The sequence below is a fragment of the Amblyomma maculatum genome, unplaced genomic scaffold, assembly GCF_055883805.1.
Source record: "Amblyomma maculatum isolate TAMU_Amacu unplaced genomic scaffold, ASM5588380v1 scaffold_24, whole genome shotgun sequence".
In the NCBI taxonomy this organism is placed as follows: domain Eukaryota; kingdom Metazoa; phylum Arthropoda; class Arachnida; order Ixodida; family Ixodidae; genus Amblyomma; species Amblyomma maculatum.
The window spans coordinates 1,338,459-1,351,370 of record NW_028146749.1 but is presented as its reverse complement, the minus strand read 5'-3'; the positions used below and the strand labels follow the sequence as shown (position 1 = coordinate 1,351,370).

The window sequence follows — 12,912 nt, the reverse complement described above, 5'->3', positions numbered from 1 at the left end:
TCGCTATGACGAGTTATAACATGTTCGATTCAGAGCAGAACATCATCATAGGCTGGAGGAGGAAGACTCGGAGGAATGTAGAAAGCTGCAAGTAGAAGATTTTCATGTCGATTTAAAGTGAGCTCAAGCCACACACATTCTTGAAGTTTCCAGATTTGACCGTCGACCACACTGCAAAGAACTGTCAATAGCAATGAGCACTCCCCCTCCTCTTTGTTTTGGTCCTGTTTCAGGGCGGTCGCTTCTAAAAACAGAGTAATTATTAGGAAAGAAATCACTGGAAGGGATATCGCTTGACAGCCAGGTTTAGGTAACTACAACAGCGGTGTAACAACAGGCCAAAACGCTAGAAAAGAATTCAGATTCCTTAGTCCGAATACATCGGGTGTTTTGATAGTTCAGTTCAGTTCAGTCGTGTCCGACTCTTCGTGACCCTATGGACCATATCACGCCACGCTTTCCGGCCTCTCGCTATCTTCCTAACATCACATAACTTCATCTGCAGCGCCTCGAGGATGCTATCTAACCATCGCGCGATTTCAACCCTGCCCATGATGACTTACGGAGTGAAACACAAATGTGGTAAAAGAAAACAATTGCAGTTCCAGTTGGAGCCAGTAGGAATTCATCAGGGAAGCAACTGGCATCAATCAACTGAGAATAGTTCCCTTAAATCAATTAGACGAGGTTAATTATCACCTGCGCCGTCGGAGTCGATGATTACTAATGTCTTGCGCATATGTCATACCATTTCAAAGAAAGAACGCGCGAAAATATCGTGTCTGCAGCCCGTGCCATTCGGAGCTAGAAGACGAAGTGCGAGAGGTGTGTTGTAGGCTGCGACGAAGAGAAAGAACAGGAACCAAACACGAGGAACCGTTCATTTTAAAGCGACCTGTACGATGTCGAAGGAGGAGACTTTTGGATTGGACCCTGCAATATGGGTTCAATCAGTCAGCGACGGCAGACGGCTGCCTGCCACAAGCACACTTTTTCTCTACGGTGAGCAACAGGGCGAAGCCAGCGTCGACAGCGGCCTCAACAGTGCGGGCGTCAACTTGGCCCACCCCACTGACGGTGAGCAAGTGCGTGCGTCAAATGACTGAACTCAACTGCTGCAAAGTTGGCGCTGAAGGGTGGTTGGGCTCCCCAGTTCGCCCAAAGCAAAAGGCGGAGGCGACATACAGTGCAAAACGAATAAAAACGAGCGAGGTTGGTAGTGTATGCTCAACCGCGTTCCTTTTCCCCGTGCGCGTTCTAACTGAACCATTTGTGTGTGAGACGCTCGTGCGGACATAAAAGTTTATTTTGCCTGTGCTCCGCGGTCGATCTTTCTTTTGTTTGTTTCTTAAAGAAACATAAACAAAGCCCCGATTACACTGCTTTCGATATGATTTCTCCGCGCATTTAGGACCATCACACAGTACCTTGACTTCAGATGATGCGCAAAAGCCGGCACTAGCTGTGGAATCAGCTGTTTTATAGTGCCTAGAATATACTGGCTAGTGTGACGAGCGCCCGCGCTTCCCTATGGGCGAGGATGGCGCTTTTGCAATGAAAGCCAATCGTTAGCGGCAGAGGGCGCTGCTTGTCAAGAGGGTGCCACCTGAGCAGACGACGCAGTTTTCTCTCTTCAGAATACGGCAATCTGTTGGTGTTGTGCGTGCGTGTTAAACCTGCTTCTGCGCCTCTTTTGCTTTCACGAAGGTGCAGTAGTTTATTTACGGAGTAGGTGTTTGCTCATGCGAGTCGTTCCGCACTTCTACCTGCTCGGCGACGATTGCATCGGTTTTTTTTTTTCCTCGTTTTGTGCGCGCGTTCTGTGCTCGCCTGTATCCCTTCTTTTTTTACTGTGTCGCCAGTGGTGAAGCGCGGTTCCCGATTGTTGTTTCCCCAGTGCCTCTAACTAAACTGCAGAGAAAAATGCCAAAGAGAAAGCGGTGGTGCACAGAGAAGACTTTCTTTTTTGGCAAACGGGGCTACCGCTAGAACAAGGAGCGTACGTATTACTGCGCTATCTGATGCTACGTAAGTACGCATTCTGTACAATAGGAACGAAGCATCGATAGAAATGACTGAAGGTAAACGGCAACTGCTTTTGTTGGCGAGAAACATTTTTAGAGCATGCACTTATATTCACAAGGATGCAAACCTGGGCGAGTCGGTAACGGTGCTCCATGGCAGTGTGTAGCGCAAAGAGTGCGCTACAGACAGCACCTGTGTTGTGTACCTTTTCTGTGTCCCTCGATTGTCATTTTGCGCTACACATATGTCATATGGATGCAGTTATATATTAGGCGCATGTTTCACCGTAAGCGCGGCATTACCAACGAGCTTCATCGCGATTAACCGGCCGCGTCTCGTGCATATTGCGTATCTGAGAAAAAAAAAAAAAACTTCATCAGCTTCTTCATTCAAAAGATGGTGACTTCGGCAAAACCTTGTGCAATCGCAGGCCGCGATGTACCTTAATTAGCCGCTGTAAGTAAAGGTTCCTCGTTTGTGTTCTGCTGCTTTTTTTTCTTTTCTTTTTATTCAAATACCTCACGGGCTCCGATTGGAGTAATATGTGAGGGGGGTTACATAACTGGGGTGCGAAACAGAAGCATGTAGAAGATGGTTATTTTAACATCGTTATTTTCAAACCGTTAACATTATACCCTCCACACCTTGTGCCGACGGCACCAAAAGGAAGGAAAGAAACATATGCGAGCAGCAACCACCTCGTAAACGCCATAAGCGGGACGCAGGGACTGGACCCGGCGATTCGGGCTCGGAAATCAACGAGGGCTCCTGTTTTCTCGAAGCTGGCTTTCAAGACTGCAACGACTCCTCCGGCTCCAGTGAAGCGGGCATTGTGGGTGAACAGAGTGGCAGCCAGGCTACACTGCAGACACCTAACCACCACGGAGGCCGTCATTCGTTTGAGGACATTCTCATTCCGGTTACATGGATGCGGATACCTTCCGTGGATAACAGCCGAGCTTATGCTTAAGACCCAATAACTTTGAAAAGATGAAGGTTGACCTTGCATTCCAACTTTTTGGAGATGAGGTTATTAAAGGACTTTTTTTGCAATGGCGGCATGTGGAGACTATATACACTCGGGTGCAACCAACAGAAGACTTCGTCACGCTAATCAATCGCCTGATACGAGTAATGACCTCCAGGATAACCAAGCGTGCGCTTAAGCCGGGTAGCCCAGACATGCGTTTCTTGGAAGACTTTTTAGGATATCTGGACAAGTGGGAAGAACATGCCAGCATTGCCTTCCACTCGCATTGTCACCTTTGATTAAACATGCTGCCTTCGTTCTATTAAACCGAATCTGTGTTTCGTGACTTGTATTCTTTGAGTTTGAATTCCTCCAAACGCGAAAGCTCTCATGTGCGTTTACCGGGTTAGCGTGTGGCTCACGTACCGATTGAGCTTTCAAGTTCGAGCAATCTGTACAAAGCAATTCGATATTAACATTAGCATGTTAAAACGTTATATCAATCCTAAGCTCCTGAAAGAGCTCTAAAACAAAGTATTAAACGTGAGCCAAAGCAACGCGCAGCTCCCTTTCCAACTCTCAGCAGCGCGGCACAATGTGCGCGAGAAACCGGCTCGCACCCTCTCGCACCACAGCGCCGCTATGCGGCCGCCGGCGGCTTTCATTGCTCTCCGAGCCATCCCAGCCGGCGCGCTCGACACACTAGCCAGTATATTCTAGGCACTATAGCTGTTTTACTGAAAAGCGCCATTTTTACGGTTTGATGATGATGATGATTTATTGACTCTACCCTTCGTATCGGGCGGGCACCATGTTGGTGCCGCAGTCGTAAAAAAAAAATCATAAACAATACAAAGTACCATAGACACAACACCACACTTAACTCATACACACACACACACACACACAAAATTTAAAAAAAAAAAATTTACGGCTTGCGTATTGCTGTCCACCACTCCGTGAGTCTCCTTTTGGACGCCTGCACGAAGGGAGTTCTGTTCGCGCCACTCTCGCCACCACCCGGAGGACAGTCCGGCGGGTCAAAATCGAGCGCCTGCGCGAGTGTAGCGCCCTCTGGGAGCAATGTTTTGAGGCATGCGCACCGCAGCACTACGTGCTCCATCGTCTCGGATTCAGCACCGCACAGCCGACACAATGTGCATGTAATAGTCTCATCGTACCGGCTACGGTGGGCAAGCGTTTTAAGGGCTCCTGCTCTTGCTTCAAAGAGCAGAGCACTGCCGACGCTGTTGTCGTATCGATGCTCCTGAGCTATGTTCCGCTTGTGGTTCCGGTAGAGAGTCAGGGTGGTCTTGCCTTCCATGCTGGCGCACCACTGTAGGCGTTCGGCTTCCACCACTCGCTCTCGCACTTCGGCAGCCCACTTTCCAGCCGTTTCTGCCGCTACGGGGTCCTTGAAAAATCCGAACTTTTTTTCGAGCTGGTAGATCCGGGCCGTCCAACTCGTTCTAATGCATGTGGCCGACAAATATTCGAACACTCGGCGTGCCCAGCGCTCCGGTGCCATAACAATGAGGCGACCGCGGTATCCCAGCTTGCTCGTTGCCTCCCGGGCCTCGAAACTGGACCACCCCAGGTCTCCTTGTACTGCCTCGTTCGCAACCCTACAATGGCAGCCCAGTGCTACTCGCCCCACTTCACGCTGCCGCCGCTCCAGCCAGTTGCGCGTTGTCGCCGAAAAGCAGACCACTGCGTTCGCAAATGTGAGCCCGGGGACGTGGACGATCTTCCACAGGTCTCGCACCATGACGAATCTGTTGCAGCCCCATAGGCAACGTCGGCGGAGTATTGCTTGGGCGCGCGTAGCTGCCTTTCGCACCGATTCTTCCTGGGGGCTGCAGATTCTACCACTGGTCGAACGGAGTTTCACCCCGAGGTATTTGTACTCCGTAAGTACTGCCAGCCTCTCTTTACCAAGCGTCAGCTCTGCTTCCCCTTTGGCGTGCCCTGCAAAGCGGACGACGGCCGTCTTTTTTGCACTGAATTTAAGTCCCAGGGAGACAATTTCCGAATTGCAAATGTTCAGCATGGCTTGCATTTCCGCTGGCGATTCTGCCATGATGACCAAGTCATCTGCGAAGGCCAGCCCAGGTAGACGGCGATTTTCGTCGATTCCACATGTGGTGAACCGCAATCGGAAGCCAAGGCATGACTCTATTAGTAGGGTCCCTAGAAATATTGCTAGTCTGTCGTCCGCCGGCCGCTGCGGGGGCTGCCGCTGAATGATCGCCGCGGTGGCGCTGCGGTGAACCGGAGTGCGCCACTGCTGACGGAGCAGACGACGCGCGCGCCCGTGGGCTTCGAAATGCATTCGCTGCATGCTCATTGTCAGGTGCCTTGTACATGCGATGCCGCTCTTTAGTCTTTGATTTCAGTTTAGTCGTAATATTGAATTTGCAGCCGAGTTGTTGGCATAACCACGGATGCGACTTTTTTTTTTTTTTTTTTTTCGTGAGCGAAGTTTTGCGCGCATGCCCCTGAGCCGATGTAGAAACGAAGCTGCTTTTTATACCCTATTATCCTGCTGAAGCTACCGCCGTGCCGTATTGTAATGAAGACTTCTGAGGATTTTGTGCAAACAATTGTGCTTGCATGGAGAACTATACTAGACGCACATTCTAGGCTCCAAGAACCATGTGTGCGAGCAACAGAGCGCTGTCGCCGGCGTTTTCATTCACGCTATAGTTTCATCTTAACTTCTTCGGACGTTTAGCTAAGTTATAACACGTATGTAGAACTAGAAAATTTCGGATGCACGCACAATTAAAGCACGCAAGATGGGAACCCGAGCCCTTCAATCGCACCGCGCTTCAGGCAAACCGCTGATAGGCATTCTTTGGTACTTAGGAAGCCTAGTAGCCACTCATCAGAGTATGCCATCACTTTTGTTGACTTCCGTTTAGCAACCTCTAAAACATATTTTAACAGCCAGCTGTTAGTTGAGAGGAAGGGCACTAACACTTCTTTCAAACTCTGTCCTTGAAACTGTTCATTTTCATTTTTCATTTCACCGAGAGCTTTTACCAGCTTTGCCACCTTGTCCTTCGTACGACAAACTGCTCGAGACATAGAAGTCTGTTTCTTAATTTTTTCTTCTTCTTGACAGGGTGTTCTGAGTTAACTTTCGCAAGTATTTGCAGGATGTTGCATCAGAAATAATGGTACAGTTCGTCGCAAATTAAGCAACGCCCATTGTAGGTGGGAAAGGTCTTTTGTAATAGGCTTCAATCCGCTGCCAGGACACAAGCTGAGTTTCGCAATGTCCTGAATAAGATTAATTACCTCTTCTGTCGACTTTACAGCTATCTCCTTGACTTTGTTTCCTCGAATGCACACAGCAGCATTCATGGCAGCTTCACCACTGCGATGGAACAGAACTCGCCGATGGCAATTGCCTCCGGAGATTCGTCCTCGCTTGAGTGGCACTATGCGAATGTTCATTGCTCAACATCAGAAAGATCGACATTTGTCCCCAGTGGCGGTGGCATGCAGCTTTCTGCATTCCTGGAGCAGGCTCACGTCACACGATCCACCACCGCTGTATTCTTCAACTGGCTCCACTGATGCTTCAGGATCAGAGCACTTTTTTTCTTTCTCTGCAGGTCTCCCTGCTGACTGTTTTTGCTCGTACAAGTTGCGCTCCTTTCTCTTGAGAGGCAGGGGCTTCAACAAGTATTTTGGAGTGTCAGGAAACAGCGTTGAGATGGCATCCTTCATGAGTTGCGTAACATCCCGTGGAATCTCAATCACCTTTACCTGTCTTAAAACTTCGCTCAATAAAGCAGGATTTGAAGTGTCGCTCACGAACGTCGACACTATGCTTATTCGTGTTACAGTAATGTGAGGGCAACCCCGATCCGGATCATCCGATATTTATATATACCGATATTTATATCAACGTCCAGGATTTCCTGTCTGCAACTCACAAAATAATGAGGAAGATATTCACCACTTGTGGGTTTGCCCGCCACTGAAGCCGACAATATCGGCACCTGACGGCAGTGGGCCTTTCACCGAGCAACCCATCTTCGTACATTGCTTGCACGCAAGGGCCTTATCATCGTTCTCTCTTGAATTTTATTAGAACACAGCCAGTCTATTTTCTTTCATTTATTACGCCTTTTAATTTTCGTTTTGCATATTCCTTTATGCCCTAGCTGAGACAATAAACACTGTTATTGCCTTTGCAGCCGCGCTTGATGTTGCGCTCCCACTCTTGCCTCTTCCCTGCGTCTTTCGGTGTCCTGAAGAGAGACAATTTCACCTTGCACGAGCGCTACCCGGTCTTGCACCCGGGCAAGAAACACGTGCTATCACGCTTACCCCGTTTTCTGGACATGACGCGATCACATATCCATAAAAAAGGCACACTTGCACACATGCTAGCTAATTTGCGCGCATTCCGGCTCGCGAGCGAAAAAAAGTGCACGTGGTGCACGAGCCTTGTCACGGCACCAACGGATCAGCGCGGCGCAGATTCGCAGTACGGCACAACCGCCACAGCACCACGTACACAACGCGACCACGCTCCGAATGCGTACAGCGCCCCCTGCGCTTTCATCCGGGAAGCGGCCAACCGGTTCCATAGGGAACCCCGCTCGGACGGCAGACTAGCAAATACTTCTAGGGACTCTATTAGTGCCCGCTCCATCCTGGACACATAGAGCAGGTATAGCAGTGGTGATAGGGTCCCTAGAAATATTGCTAGTCTGTCGTCCGCCGGCCGCGGCGGGGGCTGCCGCTGAATGATCGCCGCGGTGGCGCTGCGGTGAACCGGAGTGCGCCACTGCTGACGGAGCAGACGACGCGCGCGCCCGTGCGCTTCGAAATGCATTCGCTGCATGCTCATTGTCAGGTGCCTTGTACATGCGATGCCGCTCTTGTCTTTGATTTCAGTTTAGTCGTAATATTGAATTCGCAGCCGAGTTGTTGGCATAACCACGGATGCGACTTTTTTTTTTTTTTTTTTCGTGAGCGAAGTTTTGCGCGCATGCCCGAGCCGATGTAGAAACGAAGCTGCTTTTTATACCCTATTATCCTGCTGAAGCTACCGCCGTGCCGTATTGTAATGAAGACTTTTCAGGATTTTGTGCAAACAATTGCGCTTGCATGGAGAACTATACTAGACGCACATTCTAGGCTCCAAGGACCATGTGTGCGAGCAACAGAGCGCTGTCGCCGGCGTTTTCATTCACGCTATAGTTTCATCTTAACTTCTTCGGACGTTTAGCTAAGTTATAACACGTATGTAGAACTAGAAACTTTCGGATGCATGCACAATTAAAGCACGCAAGATGGGAACCCGAGCCCTTCAAATCGCACCACGCTTCGGGCAAACTGCTGATAGGCATTGGTACTTAGGAAGCCTAGTAGTGCACTCATCAGAATATGCCATCACTTTTGTTGACTTCCGTTTTGCAACCTCTAAAACATATTTTAACAGCCAGCTGTTAGTTGAGAGGAAGGGCACTAACACTTCTTTCAAACTCTGTCCTTGAAGGTGTTCATTTTCATTTCACCGAGAGCTTTTACCAGCTTTGCCACCTTGTCCTTCGTACGACAAACTGCTCGAGACATAGAAGACTGTTTCATAATTTTTTCTTCTTCTTGACAGGGTGTTCTGAGTTAACTTTCGCAAGTATTTGCAGGCTATATGCATGTTGCATCAGACATAATGGTACAGTTCGTCGCAAATTAAGTAACGCCCATTGTAGGAGGGAAAGGTCTTGGCAATAGGCTTCAATCCGCTGCCAGGACACAAGCTGAGTTTCGCAATGTCCTGAATAAAATTAATTACCTCTTCTGTCGACTTTACAGCTATCTCCTTGACTTTGTTTCCTCGAATGCACACAGCAGCATTCATGGCAGCTTCACCACTGCGATGGAACAGAACTCGCCGATGGCAATTGCCTCCGGAGATTCGACCTCGCTTGAGTGGCACTAGGCGAATGTTCATTGTTCAACGTCAGAAAGATCGACATTTGTCCCCAGTGGCGGTGGCATGCAGCTTTCTGCATTCCTGGAGCAGGCTCACATCACACGATCCACCACCGCTGTATTCTTCAACTGGCTTCACTGATGCTTCAGGATCAGTGCACTTTTTTTCTTTCTCTGCAGGTCTCCCTGCTGACTGTTTTTGCTCGTACAAGTTGCGCTCCTTTCTCTTGAGAGGCAGGGGTTTCAACAAGTATTTTGGAGTGTCAGGAAACAGCGTTGAGATGGCATCCTTCGTGAGTTGCGTAACATCCCGTGGAATCTCAATTACCTTTACCTGTCTTAAAACTTCGCTCAATAAAGCAGGGTTTGAAGTGTCGCTCACAAACGTCGACACTAGCTTATTCGTGTTACAGTAATATGAGGGCAACCCCGATCCGGATCATCCGATATTTATATATACCGATATTTAAATCAACGTCCAGGATTTCCTGTCTGCAACTCACAAAATAATGAGGAAGATATTCACCACTTGTGGGTTTGCCCGCCACTGAAGCCGACAATATCGGCACCTGACGGCAGTGGGCATTTCACCGAGCAACCCATCTTCGTACATTGCTTGCACGCAAGGGCCTTATCATCGTTCTCTCTTGAATTTTATTAGAACACAGCCAGCCTATTTTCTTTCATTTATTACACCTTTTAATTTTCGTTTTGCATATTCCTTTATGCCCTAGCTGAGACAATAAACAATGTTATTGCCTTTGCCGCCGCGCTTGATGTTGCGCTCCCACTCTTGCCTCTTCCCTGCGTATTTCGGTGTCCTGAAGAGAGAACATATTTCATCTTGCACGAGCGCTACCCGGTCTTGCACCCGGGCAAGAAACACGTGCTATCACGCTTACCCCGTTTTCTGGACATGACGCGATCACATATCCATAAAAAAGGCACACTTGCACACATGCTAGCTAATTTGCGCACATTCCGGCTCGCGAGCGAAAAAAAAGTGCGCGTGGTGTACGAGCCTTGCCACGCTACCAACGGATCAGCGCGGCGCAGATTCGCAGTACGGCACAACCGCCACAGCACCACGTACACAACGCGACCACGCTCCGAATGCGTACAGCGCCCCCTGCGCTTTCATCCGGGAAGCGGCCAACCGGTTCTATAGGGAACCCCGCTCGGACGGCAGACTAGCAAATACTTCTAGGGACTCTAGTGGTGACATAGGGCAGCCTTGGCGGAGACCATAGAGTATTTGTATTTGTATTTGTATTTGTATTTGTATGAAAGTTTTATTATGAGAGACAACAAAATATATATATATTTTTTTCTAATTTCAGGATATCGCAATAGTTCCCATGTTATGGGAAAATAAAAGAAGCATAATTTCTTATGGAAGACTTTTCAGTATTCTTTAGTTCTGGTCAAAATGGTTGTAGCCAAAAACCTGCTGTGCAGATTATGGTATTTATATTGTTATTGGAAGTATGCTATCGTGATATACCTAAGTGGTTGGTAGTTGTATGTGAATAGTGGTCAAGGAACTCTTTTTACCAAAATAAAACTTTCATAGTTAACACAACAAAGCGCAATGACAAAGTATGCAGGTCGAAGTAGCATTTGGCGAGCCTGTTAGTCAGAACAGAAAAACTAAGAAATATTTCCAAAATTCTGTATTCATGGTCAATTTGCAAAGCCTGGGGGTTCTGAGTTAACTTTCGCAAGGTAACTTCGCTCACGAAAAAAAAAAAAAAAAAAAAGTCGCATCCGTGGTTATGCCAACAACTCGGCTGCAAATTCAATATTACGACTAAACTGAAATCAAAGACTAAAGAGCGGCATCGCATGTACAAGGCACCTGACAATGAGCATGCAGCGAATGCATTTCGAAATACAAATACAAATACAATAATACAAAGTCTTTGTATTAACTCTATGGCGGAGACCTTTGCCAGCGCGCCCTCGCGGCAAAAGAAGGTACCCACGAGAGCGTTTAATTGCAAAACTGTAGCTGCTTCATGATTTCTTTGATGACGTTGACCTTGAAATGCGGCTTCATGAAAAAATAAAGCTTTAGTTAATTTATTCACATGCTATATCTATAAAAAAGATAGCAAACGGCTCCTTGACTTGCGAATAAACCGCACCCTGGCGATCATTGATTGATTCAGATTTTCGTCACGCGTTGACGTCTCGCCGAGGCGTCACGGCGTCGTCAATTGATGTCACGCTCTATAACTTTAGAGCGAGTCCCGTAATTCGCCCCCAGGCTTTGCAAATTGACCATGAATACAGAATTTTGGAAATATTTCTTAGTTTTTCTGTTCTGACTAACAGGCTCGCCAAATGCTACTTCGACCTGCATACTTTGTCATTGCGCTTTGTTGTGTTAACTATGAAAGTTTTATTTTGGTAAAAAGAGTTCCTTGACCACTATTCACATACAACTACCAACCACTTAGGTATATCACGATAGCATACTTCCAATAACAATATAAATACCATAATCTGCACAGCAGGTTTTTGGCTACAACCATTTTGACCAGAACTAAAGAATACTGAAAAGTCTTCCATAAGAAATTATGCTTCTTTTATTTTCCCATAACATGGGAACTATTGCGATATCCTGAAATTAGAAAAAAATATATATATATTTTGTTGTCTCTCATAATAAAACTTTCATTTATGACCAATACCTTATACTTGGAATGTGATGCTACTCTGCACAAATGTGCTGCATTCAGATTGAAGACTCGAAGATAAAATGTCAATACTACAATTTAACAAAGCAAGTAAATGGCTGTAGATGCTATATTTAGAGAACATACATGCTAGCCAGTTAGCTACAGCAATTAAACTCGGAAAAAAAATTCACTTTTCTACCAGTAGTTTTACATGGCAGAAAAAAAAAGGGAGAATACAGAAGTAGCATTTTAATGTGGCTATTCGCCAGAGACGAAACTTTTGACTTGCACTTTTGATTTCAAGCAGCTTTCCCACTTCTGGTATAAAAGCGTTGCACTGTTAAATTAAGGCTGCACTCACATGCAATCAAGCGTTCACGCATGGCAGTAGTGACACAATGTGTACCTGCGGCCTCTTTTCACACTGTAAGCATTTATTTGATTAGGTTGCAAAGTTACACATCATCTGCAGTGATGCGAGCAAACTTATCACAGGCAGGACTGCACACGTAGGCAAGCAGTAAGCCTCGCGTTGACTGCCTTTGTAGCTCGAGACCAAACAGGGGCATATGTCTCTTCCCTTGTCAAATTCATACTTCCAGATTTCGAATTCACAAGTTTGCGAACCACTAACAAATGAAGACCTCGAATACAGACTATGGTTAGGGCACGGTTAGGGCAGAGCTTTTCAACATGCAGCAGTTCATTCAAGGCTTGGGCTCTTTCCTCAAGAGCGTCGAAAAATGATACGTTGTAGGCGTCTGCGGACGATACTTACAACAATGGGCGTTTTCTGCGGCATCACTCCATGAGACAACCCGTTGGGTCAGCGCCATGACTTTCTATTTTGGTACTGAACTTCAGCACAACTTTGGACGCTTTGGTGGTTTCCGAACGCACAGTAGTCAAGGGGGTAGTGGCAGCAGTTAAGTCAGTTGCGTAGCACTGCGCTTGCCTAAATGGCAGCAATGGAGATGCCGCATGCGTCACTCAAAAATAAAACACAACCTTACGTTTTGTTTGAGAATAAAGCGAAATACAGAAACTGAAATGAAATAATAATGAAATAATTTTATGGATTAAAATTACTTACTGTAAAGAGCGTGATACGATACCTTGCACCAGTTCGCACCATATGCCTTGAACGATCGTTCGACTACAGATCGCTAGGCCTACGGTCTCATCAGCACTAGGCAGCACGGACCACGGACAAAGTGTTCTAGAAGGCTTCTATTCTAGAAAGTACAGCTGCAACGGAAAAAGAATGACACAACT

General features: G+C 47.1%; 1 long non-coding RNA gene across 1 annotated transcript in view; it reads right to left on the bottom strand.

Moving 5' to 3' along the window:
* LOC146170968 (uncharacterized) overlaps positions 1 to 12,912 on the bottom strand; it is an 84,155-nt gene extending 71,243 nt beyond the window's left edge. The window contains exons 1-2 of the long non-coding RNA XR_014702984.1: positions 12,731 to 12,912; positions 12,416 to 12,592 (exon numbers count right to left, since the gene is read on the bottom strand). This is a non-coding gene — a long non-coding RNA (uncharacterized LOC146170968). The remainder of the gene's footprint in view (positions 1 to 12,415; positions 12,593 to 12,730) is intronic.